This window comes from Castor canadensis, chromosome 14 (assembly GCF_047511655.1).
Source record: "Castor canadensis chromosome 14, mCasCan1.hap1v2, whole genome shotgun sequence".
Taxonomy (NCBI): Eukaryota; Metazoa; Chordata; class Mammalia; order Rodentia; family Castoridae; genus Castor; species Castor canadensis.
Genome location: NC_133399.1, coordinates 114,299,837 through 114,313,763, shown reverse-complemented (window position 1 = coordinate 114,313,763; position 13,927 = coordinate 114,299,837). Strand labels below are relative to the sequence as shown.

The 13,927-nt window shown below is 43.1% G+C and overlaps 2 long non-coding RNA genes across 3 annotated transcripts in view; one reads left to right on the top strand and one right to left on the bottom strand.

The window, feature by feature from the left end:
• LOC141416948 (uncharacterized) overlaps nucleotides 1-3,749 on the top strand; it is a 28,673-nt gene extending 24,924 nt beyond the window's left edge. The window contains exon 4 of the long non-coding RNA XR_012441593.1: nucleotides 2,737-3,749. This is a non-coding gene — a long non-coding RNA (uncharacterized lncRNA). The remainder of the gene's footprint in view (nucleotides 1-2,736) is intronic.
• Nucleotides 3,750-6,853: 3,104 nt separating this feature from the next.
• LOC141416476 (uncharacterized) lies at nucleotides 6,854-9,496 on the bottom strand. Of its 2 annotated transcripts, none has more exons than XR_012441196.1 (3): nucleotides 9,364-9,496; nucleotides 7,873-8,061; nucleotides 6,854-7,143 (listed from the first exon to the last, which is right to left on the bottom strand). It is a non-coding gene; the product is annotated as an uncharacterized lncRNA (long non-coding RNA). The 2 variants fall into 2 exon arrangements; XR_012441197.1 differs by lacking the exon at nucleotides 9,364-9,496 and adding an exon at nucleotides 8,752-9,008.
• Nucleotides 9,497-13,927: the final 4,431 nt, after the last annotated feature.

Below are 13,927 nucleotides of genomic sequence, written 5' to 3'. Positions count from 1 at the left end.
GTGTACATAGAAATTGGGGAAAAAGCAAGATTGTCTATGACAGTCTGTTGAAAGGAATACAGGCTTGCTATGTGATGATTGCAGTGTGGCTGGATTTTGTTAAAAATTAGAGGAACAAACTCCATATGGCTGTATATATTTTGGAAAGCACTGCTTTCTTCTCAGGTTTGAGTTCATAAGGAATGGTTGTGATTCATCCTTCTAATTCATCCTTCAGAAATTATGTAGCATATTTGCCTTTCAAAGTGCAAACAAGCAAACAAAGAAAAGCAAACCAGAGAATTATTAAGTAAAACTGTCAAACCCTCCTGTAAGGAACACATCCGTACATGGCGGCAGGCACCATGAGTCCAGGATGGATGACTGTCTTCTCTGCATCCTTATCTATACGTCTTTCTGTGCTCTTTATCCACTCTTTTTCTTCATGAATATGCATGTATTTCTGCTCAGCCACACTAAGCTTGCCTATGCGAATCTACTGTTTTGAGATTTATGTTCATTTTTGGAGTATGGGCTGAGAACAGTCTGTAGGAGAAATTGTGATTCATAGATGGGACAGATGACAGTCACACAAATCATTTCCTGTGACTCGCACACCATGATTTCAGCCAAATGTGAGCATCACCACATCTGTTATCTACAGAAATAACCATGAATTACCTCTCAAAAATTTAAAGACATTCTCAACCATGCTACTTCTTTTCAGATTTATAGGGTATTTTTTATGATGAAATATTGAAATAGTATGCTGGGAAGCTGGGTAGATGGAGACTATGAATTTTCTGAATTAAATTTAGTGAAAATGGATCGAGCCCCTACTGTGTGCGAGACATGTTGTAGGCTACATGCAATAAGAAATGCACTTGAAATTTAAAATATTCTTCTCCCAGTTAGACCGTAAGTCTCCTGAGACAATCCGTTGCTCAGATTTAGAAAGATGAAATGGTTTTCCAGAGGACAGCACTGGTATATTTATGCTAAACTTTGGAAAGATCTTGCTTCTGCTGTGTAGAGATGGGGGCTCTGACCATGTGGTGCCCTCAGCCCCGATAATCCATCTCTCACAGAACCTCTGACCCCAGGTACCCATAATTTGACACCTGTAGTCAGTGGCAGCAGTGGGGAGGGGTGGCCTTTCCTTAGTCACTGCCTTCACTAAGCTATTTCTTTATGCAAAGCCTCCTTCTGCTCTTGCAGGTGCTTCAATCCTAACTGTGGGAGCCAGTGTTCCTCGTGACATAGACTACTCCAAAAGACCAGGGTGCGCCTCCTCTGTACCCATCCTCCCTGGCTGCTATTTCTGTCCTTAAGCGTGTTTTACATTGTACTTTTGAGTTAGTAAAATTGGGTGCTGACACTATGTGAAATGAAGCAACAGAGCAAAGGTGTCCGGCACATTCTAACCATGAAATAAAAGTGAGCGTCACCTGGACCTCGTGGCCTCCTCCCCTCCTTCCGAGGATGTGATCTTCTAACTTGAAGAGTCTGGCTCTCACTGTGGCATTGAGGCTTTTCCTTCTCAAAGCTCGTGCCTAGTGCTCACACGTGGTGGGACTCACTCTATCCTCTGCATCCCAGTGTCCACTCGCCATCCTCCTGGTTTCCCTCCACACGTCTGCCTCAACTTTTGGCAAAGGGGCAAGTTTCTGGAGCCATTTCTGTGCCTGCTGTTTCTCTGCTCCAAACCTTCCACAGACCCCAAAATTCTGGCTGTGTCTCCTGTGGCATGACTTCCATGTGCTCCTAGGGGTCTTTCTCCCTCCTCTGTGACACGGGTGAATGTCTGGAAGGCCCCAGGGAACCCCAGGCTCAGCTGCTCCTGCTCTCAGGAATCACAGACTGTGTCTGTGATTGTGTCTGTCTTCAATGTCAGCATTCTGTGTTGCTTCACAGATTGTACCCAATGTTCTCATTGTTGAAGACAGAAAGTTACATCTCACTCCAGCAAGGCCAAAAGAAGTTCTTTGAGCTACTATTTTGTGAATGTTTGTTTATGTGTTTCATAGCTTTTAAGACAATCAGTCCTCAAAGTCTCTTTGGAAAGGCAGTGGTGTCACACACACAGGGAATAGTTGCCTCACTTTTCCAACATTTAGACCATGACTGTTTACCTGGAGACAGGACAGGCTCCACCTGCCTAGGGCAGCCTTGTTCCACTTCCACACAGTGCCTGGAAATGTCACCACAGATGGCTTCAGCCACCAAGGTGAAGCTTCCAAATGTCTCCAAATCACATGAAATTCCAGATTCACTTTGTCCTGGGAAAGGAGACTGGGTGGATGAGGACCCCTGAGAAAATTCCACACCATGGGGCTCCATTGGTGCATCTCCAACATGGCTGCTTCTGTCCCCACGGCTGACTGGTTGCTTTATGTACAGTGGTGAGTCACGAGGGCTTGGTGGGTGACATGTCCTTCTGTTCCACTCACATGTTCCAAACACACGATGCAAAGATACGCAATTCACTCTCACAATCTAACTTGATTCTTTGCCACCTCAAATGTTTTCTTGCACAGCTCTGTTTTTCAAAGAACCAGAGAAACTGTGATGGGTTTTAAGTCTTCTAATTCATGGACTTCTGTTTGTTGTAGCACACTTATTCTTTCTATTTTTTTTCTGGTGATGAATGCTGGATCTACTTATAGTTTTTTCATGATTAGTGGTCAGATGTTTTAGACTAGGAATAGTCATAGAATTACAGCTTTGTGGAAATACTGTTTTGTTCTTTTCCCCCAGAGTTGCTTTTACTGAGGAGCTTGTCACGACAGTGATGGGTGTAAATCCTGCTTGTCAAGGACACATAGAGGACACTGGGCAGAGGCACGTGCAGGGCGTCGGGAGGTGACGCTGGGAGTTGGTACTATTTGGAGCCAAGCATGCTTCAATTGCTAAGATAATAATTGCGTCCTCCACAAAAGCAGCTGCAACACATATGAGAGAAGTCATTAACCATTTCTACACTGACAGTGCCGAAATGGCATCTGCTGTGCTCAATGATGATCTATGGTGGGAGTGAATTTAACTGCTGCTTTTCCCTCTTGACTCCCGACGTGTGGCGGCTGGAGAAGTTGCACAAGGTCTGCTCTTGCATCTCTGCTGCACAGCAATGGCAGATTCCTTCAGAGAGGGTGGAGAGAGTGCAGCCCCGAGCAAACCATAAATGGAGCCTGCTTCGTCATCCCTCTCGACGGAAGTGGGAGGATAAGCATTGTCCTAGTGGGGATTTTTTCATTTCTAGGATGAGATGCCCAGTTGATTTGCTCTGATCCCACTTCAAATGGATCAGGTGGGAGTCAGTGTCAATAAGATTGTCCGAATTTAAGCAACAACGAAGTTCAGAAGAAGTGGTTCTTAGGCTGGGCTTACGTGGAGTTCATTAAGTTCAATTTCATTTGTTTTAAAGGTGATGTCTGAATATCTTTAAAAATGTTGTTTAAGTTGTTATTGTTAGAAGTTGTACCTATGTAGAACAACAATTCATAGTAGTCACAAAATTTTATAAGGAAAATAAAAAAAGAACACCAAATGCAATATTTTAAAAGCTAACTCTTTCAATAGATAAGTACTTGTTAGTGTCATTTTTCATGGGTTTGATTGTAAATGTTCCAGAAACACTGGAACATGTGTAACAAAACAGAATAGCTGTGGTTAAAAATTTGAAGAACAGTTTAGCAACTGACAGAATGGTCTAATTTCCATTTCACACGGCATTTTTAGACAGTACTTATATTTACACATTAAACCAGCACCATCACGCTCCCCTCGTTAAGTTAGGAGCACATGTAACAAACCTGTAAATGGCTAACCTCATTAACAATTTTAATTTGGAGAACACCTGCTTAGGAATGTTTTTCCTTGGGTTTGTATTTTAGAAGGCTTATATATTTGGGGAAAATAAATACACTTAATATACAAAGGAGCAAGCAACAATCAGCATCACAGCTACACAGATGTCATATGTACATATTAATTTAACTTTTCTCCTGGGAGTTAAATTTAGATTCTTTGGTATGTAAAATAATGCATTAGGCACTGGCAAAAATCAAAACCTCAGATCTCCCTAAAGTTAGGGGACAGTCCAGTGACCCCAAATACCCCTACTTGTCAATGCACAAGTGCATTTCATATATACAACCATGCTCTTCCTGCCAGGGGAAACAGTTGTAGGTCAGGTGTTGAACTGCGGGATGCCCAAATGGCAGACTTCTCCCACGGGGCGGAATGACCATCAGCGGCAGAAATGTCAGGGGTCCTGCTGACCATTTTCATCAGTAGCAGATCTAGATACAATGTATCTTGGATAAAAGATAGCATTGGCTGGACATTTTACATTGTATTAAACTTACATTCTTCAGTTCCACAAATATTTGTACATTGTCATAAAATTTAGATACACAGCACCACATATTTTTAGTCACAGACGTATAGGGCACCAAATGTATTAAAGTCACTTAAAATTATAGTTACTTAACCAAATTTATGAAGTGGTTTTTAAAAACATTTTGTACAATGGCTCTGTTTTTTTCCTCTAACCTCTTTTTTTTCATTTTTTAAAAAATTATTGTTCTGGGGGTACATTGCGGCATTTACAAAACTTTTTTCGGTTTTGGAACAGTGCTTTAGGACAAAGCTTACTCTACAAAGTCTTTAGTTGTTTAAAAGCATTTTAAAATAACTTTTTGAAACTTTTGAACTCAGACAAAACTTTTTTTCCTAATAAAATGAAATACCCTTAGTAAGCTTATATTTTAATGAAGAACCAGGAAGGAAAAAACAATTCACAGAAAATATCTTTGTTGATAGACCCACATATTGTCAAAGAGAACTCAATTAAAATTATATGTATGATGGAATAAAACAGATGAGGGTCATTTGTCCACACAACCAAATTCAAGACCCCTTCTGCAAGGTGCTGGTTGAGTCCAAAGTGGCCCTTTTTGCTCTCGAGCCTGGTGGTTAATACTCGGATGTCTGCACTTTCTCCAGACCTTAGGAGATAAGAACTTTAGGTGATGTTTTTTGAAGAGACAGCAGGTTTTACAGATTAACTTTATCTTAGCAGTTTAAGAACCATCCTGGAGACACACACACACACACACAAGCACACACACACACACAAAGTTTTAAATTAGGCATGCCAAGAAAATCAATTTAAGTGTACATAAAAATGAGAAATAACCTTGAATATCAGCCACAGTAATTAGTTAGTTGTTTTCTGGAATTCCAGAGACAAAAGAAGCTTTTGTTCAATGCTTGATGGAATTAATTAAAAATTAATATTAAAATAGCACATGTAAACAACTTTATTAATTTAGAGTAGTGTCAGAGCTTTTAGTCATAAGTTACTTATAATTTTCCCTAAAGGGTAGAAAGAAGGAACTTACAGTTTTTTTTTTATATAGATAGTAACAGATCTTAAAATTTTTATAACTGTCCCTGACTTGTGACATGGAGCGTTTTGAGTTAGGACACTCATCCTTTACTTTTTATCTTCCCCATGGACAAAAATAGGATCCAAAGGGGTGGTTGTCCGTCAGCTTCCTTAGCCCAAATGCATACCCCATACCTGGGTCCTGGCAGACAAGATACCTGTAAGGCCAGGCCTCTGCAGAGGGAATGTGTGGGTGTGTGGGTACCCAGAGTTATTTCCGTCCTCTGCACTGTGGTTTTCCATTGAACCAGAGAGGAAGGGCAGAGCTGTGGCTCTGTGCTCCATTCTGGGGTCTGGGCTGTGAGCAATGGGGCAGCCTGAAATCCACATCCTAGGGTCTTCTGCATCTTTTACCCGTGCTCTTCCATCCTCTCTACCTCCTATCCTTTTCCCCTCTTTTTGTGCTCTTAGTCTGTAAAACTCATGGGTCCAAGGATCCCTCCTGCCTGTGACAGGAACCCTCTGCTGGGGTCACTGCTGCTGCTGCCTGGTGAGTCCTTTTATCTTTTCCCTCCCACAGGGTCCTGTAGAGCTCACTCAGAGACCACAGCTTGGTTGACCTAGGGATGGGAACCTGGTGTTTTTTATCTTTCTCTGTGGAACCCACAAGATTTTTCCACAGGGCTTTCGGATGGAATGAAAGACATGCTATAAAAATGAGCACAAAAGGAAGACAAGCAAACAAGCAAATGGGAATTTTTTCCTGTCTCTCTCTTTGGTACCCTCAGCGACTGTTATGATAGTCTAGAGAGTTTCTTGTAATTGGTAGCGAGGGGAGACAGATGGGAGCCTTGTGAATCAGCTTGGACTTTAACCAGCAGCGTAAAAAATGTCCTAGGAGAGCAGCTGGTTTTCTATCCCGGCAGAGAGTGGAATGGCAAAATCGGTCCAGGAGCTTAGAGTATTAAGGGCACAGAATTACAGCAGAAAAGTTCAAGTAAGAGTGACATTAAAGTGTTGCCCATAATGATAACTAAAAGGAAGAAGAGGGGAGTGGATCTGGGTGGGGGGGTCTGGATATTTTTAGGCCAAGAGTTCAGAAGAAGTGTCCCCTCTCAGAACAACCCAGAGGGACTTCCTGAGTTTTACCATCCTGAAAGCTGCAGAGAAAGTCCTGAAATGAAGATATGAGGACTGGTGAGGAATGTTTTCCTTCTCCCCCACAGACCTCACCTAGAGGGTGATGACAGACCCTATTGGAGTTTTAAGTCTTAAGCCTACGAAAAACTGCCGTCATGTATGAAGACATGTCTTCCCCTTGAGACCCCAAATGAAAATGAGACTCAGCAAATTATCAACAGTTTTGTCCTGTGATTGGGGCAGTGGAACAGAGGAAGAATCTTGCCATTGGGCCACCAGAATGGTTAGGTCCCAGTTGTGTGAGCACTGTGTGGGGTGGGAACGATTTCCCAAAGGCAAGAGTTAAAGCAGAGGCAAAGTTTTATTCACTTTCCAAGTGAGGAAAGGGGCCAGACACCACAGGCAGTATCAGCTCTGTGGGGTAATTGGTGTGAGGTTTTAAGGGCTTTTGCGAGGTGGGGGTTGTAGGAACATGGAGGGGGAGTGGAGCAGGTGGATATTGGTCCTTTGGCAGATGGCGGGGTGGCATCCTGAGTAGAACAGCACCTCGACTGGGGTGAGGTTTGGCCTGGAGACGTTTTCCAAGTCCCTGGGTACTGTTGCTTCTCAGAATAGAGCAGAGAAGGTACTGCCTGGGTCCGGTGTGAAAAAGATGAGCACGGTTAGGTGAGAGACTACAGAACATGGAGTCCAGACACAGAATGGAGTCGTTTAGGCCCATTTGTTGGCTTTGCAGAAACACTTTTGAATAATAAAGATAGTTCTTTATCTAATTTGATAATAATCCTAACCATAGAGAAAATATTTTTCTTTGGTATGATTCTGATGAGAAGGAATTTCTGACACAGTGATGAAAAATCGGCAAACTTTGTTCTTTCTGTCATTTGTCCCCTTCACTTCCTTAAGTCAACTTCAGGCTAACAGATTGCTTGCTTAGTGACGGAGCTTTCGAAGTTGCTGTTGAAGTATTTTATGCAATTTTGGAAACTAGCTTCCACTTGAAATTTGTACAGCAGTTTGAATGATGTACCCACCATGGGCTGGCTCCAGGTGAGCTCACACACAGCAGCAGGGTGTTGTCTCTGCATGTCTGACCTGCTGGCGTCTCACCTGGCTGGTTGTCGCTCAGTGGAGAGTGCCAGCTCATGCTAGGTTACTTTATTTATTTATTTATGTGACTCACTGTCGCGAACCCAGTTGTCGGGCCAAGGGATGGGTAAGGGCAAGAAACCCTTCAGGAGTCTCACAGTGGGGAAAGGGGGAGGCATAGGAGATAAGGCATGAAATGAATCAACAGTGAGAACTGTTTGTTCCTGAAATGCAGGTGATCCTACAAGAACAGCCACAACCCACGTACTCACTGAGGACCTTCTTCTGCTGTTACAGAATCTTCCGACCCCAGAGTCATTGCTGAGCTCAGGTTCTGGGTCTTCCATTGGCTGGTTACAGAACCATTTCCTGAGGATGAAGGACCCTGGAGCCCAACGCTTCTGTTTTTGTGAAAGTGGAAAGTCTGTTCCCAGGAAAGGAGATGCCAGCAGCTGCTAGGACTGGAGGCACACATGACACATGTAAGAAACAGGGAAGGGTGCTAATATCTGTGTGGAGCTAACCTCACAGGCAACTGTCCAGTGAAAGGCAGGGTGCCCTTCATTTGGTCTTAGCATTCTTGATTTCTTGATAACAAAGGCAAATGTAGCACTCCTAGCCTGAGGGGGTGGGCACCATCTTGTACAGTCCCCCTTAAGGCAGCAGCAACCTCCACAGAGCTAGAACTGAATGTCTAATTAACATGAACTCAGACGGCTCCTGGTTAGGAAGAGCGATTAAAGGCTGCCAGGAGCTGATAAACAAATAGGCACTCAGCACCGTGTCAGCAAGAGCTGCTGAGCTTGGCTGTGCGGATTTTTCAAAACTTCATTAAAACCCAGGCAGTTATTTGATAATGATGCAGACAAGGAAGGTCTGCACCTTACTCTCATTTGTTAGATTAATGAGGCTGCCTTGATTTGGGCATCTCTGGAGTCATAAAGGGACTGTCATTTTCAATCTAGAATTAGATATTCCAGCAGTATAATTAATAAATACCAACCTTATTATCAGTCTGAGTTGAAGTCAGGAAATTCCCTTGTTGCCTAGAACAATGCTTATGCTTTGTTTCTGCAGGGGAACTGTGCTGCCCTGAGAGGTACGTGACATCAAATCCCCAGTCCCCCTTTCCCCTTCCAGCTCACGAATACCTTCCTTTCTGTCTGCTGCGGTGCCCAAGTCTCACTTTGGAGAGTGTGGAGAGCAGGCTGTGCCCTGCTCCAGAGTTACTCCACACGGTGCAGAGCAGTAGCTTTCAGATCCTGTCTTGACCCAAGTGACCCCATATGGTAGGTGTAAGGTAGCTTTCGAGTCACGCCCTGCTCTAACGACTCCACACTGTATACAGCAGTACTTTCTTTTTTTTTATTGTTTTATTATTCATATGTGCATACAAGGCTTGGGTCATTTCTCCCCCTGCCCCCACCCCCTCCCTTACCACCCACTCCGCCCCCTCCCTCTCCCCCCCAACCCCTCAATACCCAGCAGAAACTATTTTGTCCTTATCTCTAATTTTGTTGTAGAGAGAGTATAAGCAATAATAGGAAGGAACAAGGGTTTTTGCTAGTTGAGATAAGGATAGCTATACAGGGAGTCGACTCACATTAATTTCCTGTGCGTGTGTGTTAGGTGAGAGACTACAGAACATGGAGTCCAGACACAGAATGGAGTCATTTAGGCCCATTTTTTGGCTTTGCAGAAACACTTTTGAATAATAAAGATAGTTCTTTATCTAATTTGATAATTAGATAATTTGATCTCACCTTTTCTCTAGTTCCTGTTCCCCTTTTCCTATTGGTCTCAGTTGCTTTTAAGGTATCTGCTTTAGTTTCTCTGCGTTATGTTATAAACCAGCAGTGTGCTCCACTTTGAGCACAAATGCTGAGGCAGAATGACTCGCATCTTGTTTGTGTACGGAAACAACCACCCATTGCCCAGCACAAACCATGGGACGTGCTGATAAGTAACTTATTTATGCAAATAGATGATTACCACCTATGAACTTATCAATCCAAATCAGAAACACATGGACACATGAGCATATAAAGCCATATCAGAAAAACCAGGCCCACCAACTCCCAAGAATAATGCTGCATCTTCACCTGGGGCATGGAGGGCCACCCGACTCTGTGGTATGGTGGCACACGGTGAGCTGTCACCAGACCCTCTGGTGCACACTTCAAGGACTGACATCTGATGAACTCCTGACTCTGTTCCCACGCTTCAGCTAAACTCAGTCCCTTTGTTTGACATGACCTACTTGAATCTACACACCCAGAGTCCTGATCCAGTAAGCTTGGGAGCAGCTCTACCTTGAATCAACATTGCACCTAGAATTAGCTCTGCATTTGGACACACCAGGTCTCACCGCTCAGTCACTGGGTTAATATCTAATCTAACTACCTGCATCAACTGTGCATCTGTGTGAGATCTCTGCTCTTGCTTTAGGCAAGGTCTCTTTGAACACTATAGCTGCTTTAACTCTTTCTTAGCCATTCTGTAACCTATGTATCATTGCATAGGGTGTAATGTTTGATCTGAGAGTTAATATTAGTAATTAAGATTGGAATAAAAGAAACTGTTTGCCAATTGTCCATGGCTATCATCAAGTGACATCAGTAGTAATTGGCAAATCAAATGCTACAAAATTGATGTAGTTTGTGAATTTGTTGTTATTCAATAAATTCTGACATTGTGGAAAGACACAAGCATGTCTGTCCATGTTTCTGTCATAGCTCACTCATGACATAGAGCCATTTCATTCTGGAGAGACAGCAGTTTTTGAAGCCTCCCCCACTTGACCCCAGGTTCACTCCTGGGTTCCTATTGCAGTCCTAACACTGTATACTCATCACCCAGGACAGAGCTGGACCCAGAGGCCATGGAAAGAGGAAGAGCAACGTGAGGTCTATATGTAGACATCCAGTCAGAGTTTATTTCTGGATGCAAATGGTGGCTACTTGGCTGTGTTCATTTTGCAATAACATAGAGTTGCACACTTCTGACTTGTGCACTTACCCAATCTTTAAAAAGATTTTATTCCTTAGAGAAGTGTTGGGTCCACAGTGAAATTGCTGGAGGTACAGAGAATTTCTCTACACCCCATTTTCAACATCACCTTGATGTGGTACATTTGTTGCAATCAATGAACCCACATTGACATTTGCCATCACCCAGAATCCATAGTCTACCTTAGGTTCAGTCTTGGCATTGGACTTTCTATAGGTTTGGACAATGACTTGTATCCATGCACCATTTCAGTATCTTATGGAGTGCTTTCACTGACCTAAATACAAATCATGTAAATACAGGAATCTGATAAATACATGAGATTTGATAAAATAAAAGCAAATAAGCTTCTGCTTTATTATCTGTGTAATGCCAACATATTCTCAAGTACCAAGCAACCCTGAGCTGCCAGCGGGTTAGCACCATGAGGGTGTGTTTCCTGCTCGTGGGGCTGGTTGTTACCACTCTACAGAGCACTCTTGTTGGTGTGACTCAGGTTCCTCCACCCAGTGCCAGCCTGAAGCTCCATCACCTCAGCCCCAGGCTCAGGATGGCAGGCAGCTGAGCGAGAGCTGAGGGCTTGCTTCCCAGTCATCCTTTTTCTTGAAGGAGGAATCAAGCTGGTGCTCAAATGAAGCCAAGGAGGGTGACAGAGCTCTGTGGTCCTGATCAGGCCCTTTGGGGATCTCAGGGTCTCTGAACCTTTTCAGGAAAATGGATTTTCCATTGAGGGCTTCCCTGACATCCTCTCCCATGTTAAAGCATGCTGTAGGGGAGTTTTATCCAATCCATCAACTTTCAAACAGAATGATGATAGACTTGCCCAATGAGAAGTAGATGATTATTTGGCCCACGTGTTAAACATCAAGTTCTCTTGTGATTTAAATATGATCATTATTTAATCCCACTTAAAAACATTCTCAGACCACTGACATGAACCTGCTGCTGCTTTGTTGGCTGGGGTTATCTCTGGACCGTACTGCCTGTTCCAAGGCCTGTGTTTCCAGGCGCACAGGCATTCTACATCTGTGTGTGCTGAGGTGGCTTGAAGATGTGAGCCCAGGTGGAACGGAGTCTTCTTGCCTATTGATGTAGCTGTGGAGGGAGAAGGTTTTCAGTGTAGTGTTCAGCACCATGTCCACAGGGTTTCAAGAGCCTTCCCGATGCTTCTGAGAAGGGACCCACACCTGGGAAAAGATGCAGTATGCCTTCTATATCACTGTATTCCCAACCACAGATGCTGAGAACGGAGAGAAGGTCCCAAGACTCCAACAGATGACAATAGTCATGCCTTAAAATAGCTTAGAATGACTTCTCAGGCAGAGTCTGAAATCACAAATACAGTGCATTTTAATTTACCAAGCCACCCGACATGAGGCATCATACGTCTTCATGTGCTTCCTGCAAGGTGAGGAAGTTTGGATTTCTACCATATTAAATGCTTTTGAGTAGGCAGTGTCTGAACCTCATACTTAATTTATGTTTTTAATGTCTCCTTACTTAGATTTCAAATGCATTTGTGTTCTCCTGGGGTCTTCCCTGAGATCTGGAAAATTGCTTGCTTCCGACTCTGTGATAATTGAGTTTCCCTCATTATGAACTAACAAATATTGTCATTAGTGCTCTTACTCTCGTGGGCTCAGGAGTGAGCAGTGTGATTCTTCTGAGGATGCTCTTTTAAACCATACTCGGCCATCAAATCTCCTTCCCTACAGATTATGACTAATAGGAATAAATGCAGCCACCTCTCCTTATCCATGCTAGTGGGGGCAGGGTGACTTGGAGCACTGAAACCATAGAGTTAGATTTTCCCCACTCATTTCCACCCCCACCCCAGCAAACTTTTGACAAGTACTACTAACAAGGAGCAGCAGTGTCCGACTTGGATTCCATCTCCTCTCCATCCTTCAAAGCAGGGCTAAGGAACATCCCAAAGTCAAACAGGAGGATGAGGGGGAAGTAAGCTGCATGGCTAATCCCCCAACCAGAAGCCCCATCCTGGAGTAATTGCCCTCTTGTGCTATATACCCAAGTTGGATTTAAAATCTATTAGTCAGACTTGCACCAAACAGACTGTTGCTAAGGTCAGAGTTGGGCTGATGAGAAAATCTGTTTGTTATTCTCTCTACCAGACAATCTCCCTATTACACATCAAACCCATTGTACAAAACCAGTCGTGTCACAGTGTCTCACAGTCACATAATTTAACCCTTTGCTTGTCTGGTGGCAATGTTTCCACTGTGCCTGTACATCTATACCATTTCAGTGTATACTCTTTTTTTTGTGGTAAATTTGTAGCCTAAATATACTGTGTTTTCAGAACTTTTTATTTTTTGCTCTTGGCCTTTTACTATGGGTCTGATTTAGCATTGTGCTAAAATTTCCACTTCTCTTGTTCCCTGTTGAGGAGGGCTTGTTTCTCCTTGAAGCCTCACATTGAGGTTTAGCACTGGTTCATGTTATTTAAATTTAGACTTCCTTATTCCATGATTGGTGGGGTGCCCGGTTCAAGAGAAACTTGAGGAAGTAGGGAGGTCAGATCACTTAAAATGGCAAAGAGGAGGGTAAAAGAGTCAAGGAGGAAAACAGGAGGTTGTGGCTGAACCTTCAAATGTGGCAGCTGGAGGTCCTTTGTATTTCTTACTTTAAACATTTATTGAACACTTAATATACATGCTGGGAAGTCTACTGAGTTACTTGTCGATACTGTCTTACTTAATTCCCATACTAGTTCAATAAGCACACACATCTTAACCCCCATTTTGAGATGCTAACAATTCCTTGAATTCAGAAAGGCACACTCAGTAATATGATTCCAAAATAAGGGCTCTTATCTCCTAATCGTCACTTCCCTTCATTTTCAAATGGCAGGAGATGAGTGGGAAGCTTGTGGGTGAAACCCCACACTTACAATGTATTTCTCTGCACAAAGGAGACCTGAGAATGTCTACAGGCCTTGTAATGGCTTGATTCAAAGGACAATGATGAGGAGAGTGTCAGGAGGTCCAGGGGTGGCTTTTTTTTTGTGTGCTCTGTGCAGTACAAGACCACATTTCAAAGCTGATTAAAATCCAAAGGTGACAGATTTTGTGTTTGTTTTGATCCTTTAACAGCACTTGGTACGGATTGTAACAACCTAAAAATACATCTAGAGGCTCACAGATGAAGCTTACTGTTACGAACTCTACAAAGTATTTTTCTCATCCATGTCTGATACTTGCTCTGCAAATAGTATCATTCTCGTTCTATCTGCTTGACTATGTTGTGAATGTGTCTTCACCCAATAGGCATTTAACAAACTTCTACAATGTCAGGCAC